Genomic DNA, 2,058 nt, shown 5'->3' on the forward strand with positions numbered 1-2,058 from the left:
CTCAGTTGACAGAAGGTATAGAGGAGTGCCTCAAGTCCATAAGGCTGAGAAGCAGTACTTTAAAACTTCGGAGATTCAGGTTGTTTTGGCTAAGCAAGTTGAGGTGCTTATCTGAACATCTGGGACCTGCAAGCCAGGACCAGAAATCATCACTGAAACCTTATGAATTTCCAGGAAACTGGGTGCAACAGAGCTCAAAAATAGTTTACCAATTCTGTTTAACCTGTAGTGCAGGGCTGGGCAAAAGGCAGCCTGCGGGCTGGATGCGGCCCACCACGCCATTCTATCCAGCCCGTGGGGTCCCTAAAAAATTTGGAAAGTTAATATTTATCTGCCCTGGCTGCCTGTCACGTGGCCCTCGATGCCTTGCCAAAACTCAGTAAGCGGCCCCCTGCCCAAAATAATTGCCCGCCCCTGCCGTAGTGGCTCAGAATAATAGGTGAGAAATCCTGCAATTCTAACTTGACTGAAAACTTACCTATAGCTCACATGTCTCAAACCCATGCCATTTCACACTGATCTACTTGGAAGTCTCTTAAGTTCTCAAGAAAGCATTGATGGGTCTCCATTATTGCAGACAAAATTATGCCACCTTCTTTCTGGTGTCATAATGACCTCATTTCCTGTCCAGTTCAGGATGTTATAAGTGACACTATGGGTTTCTGAAGAAATTGGTGGAACTGCACACAAAGGCTAACAGTTTACTGAGCTCTTTTATTCAAATACAAAAAAAAATTTCAGTTACTCTCTCTTGTCTATAGTTCTAATTTTTCAGTCAAAGACTGTTTATTAAACCAGATACCAGATTATGAAAAATACATAGTTAGACCTGAGTAGGAGAACTTGATGCTCAAACGCTTGTCTAACAGCTTTCCCATCTATCCATTTGGTCAAGTAAAAATTTTCACAAAAAAAAATCCATTTTTCTCAAAAACAAACAAAAAAACCAACCAGACCCTCCAAAAAAACACAGGCACTTTAAACTCTCGGCTTATTCAAACTCATTATCTGATAATCAATAAATGAAGCAGAGAATAACACTCATCTTTATTTAGGTTCATTTACTATCTTCCTTCTCAAGTGCTTTTATTCTTCTGCACCTCTCTCTCTCTCCACACACAAATTTTGATGTCGTTTCTACCTCGCTGAAACAGGGTTGTGGGTATTATGTTTACTTATAGACTTTGTGCTATACTCTACAGACATCTCCAGTGATCTCTGCAGGATTGTGCTAAATGTTTTCTAATAGTCCAGATATAACTGATCTACCACTTTATTCCTGTTGGCTGTTTGGTTGTGCAATGTAAGCATCTAGCTTTTCAGTTAACAATAATAATAGCGTAAGGAAAGCACATAGAAAATTAATAACTAGACAATGGCTTACCTAAAAAATGCATTTATTCCTTTGGACTTTGTGCTGGAATGGAATATCAGAAACATATAGGCTTATAATTCTTCTCTGTATGGGCTATCACCCAAAGTTATACTTTCTGGAAACAGGTGATCAAATTCTGTTCTTGGTATAACCAGGAACCATATTCTTTTCACACTGCTGAAGTTACCATAATCTTTTAACACACTTTTCTTTCGTTTTAACTCTGCTGTGTGTGTACAAAAGGAAACCTTAGATGATATATCTTGATGCATATACACATACAGAGAGAAAGAGAGAGAGAGAGAGAGAGAGGATATCATTCATATTAATATTACTTATGTGATTTCCAGATGTTTTTTAATGAAAAAAGCATATAAAAAGGATGAAATTAAGAAGAGAACCAACATAAAAAATAATCTGAAACTAAGTCCACATTCATCGAAAGGTTCGCTGCAGTTTGGAAACGGTGTGTGGAAATCTGGGCTGATTTATGATTTCACATCAAAACCACGCAAGCTTGGGAATTTTGCATGGTTAAGATGTGAGAACAGATGAATCTCAGTACTTCTGAACTAGTTTCACATTGAGTTTCAGGATTTTTTTTTAATCCCAAAACACAAAAGGAAAAAGAAATCAGGCGATACAAATCTATGTCAATTGATATAAAAGAAAAGGAGCCCTGC

The sequence above is a fragment of the Gavialis gangeticus genome, unplaced genomic scaffold, assembly GCF_001723915.1.
Source record: "Gavialis gangeticus isolate Ggan-Ray unplaced genomic scaffold, GavGan_comp1, whole genome shotgun sequence".
NCBI classification, from domain to species: domain Eukaryota; kingdom Metazoa; phylum Chordata; order Crocodylia; family Gavialidae; genus Gavialis; species Gavialis gangeticus.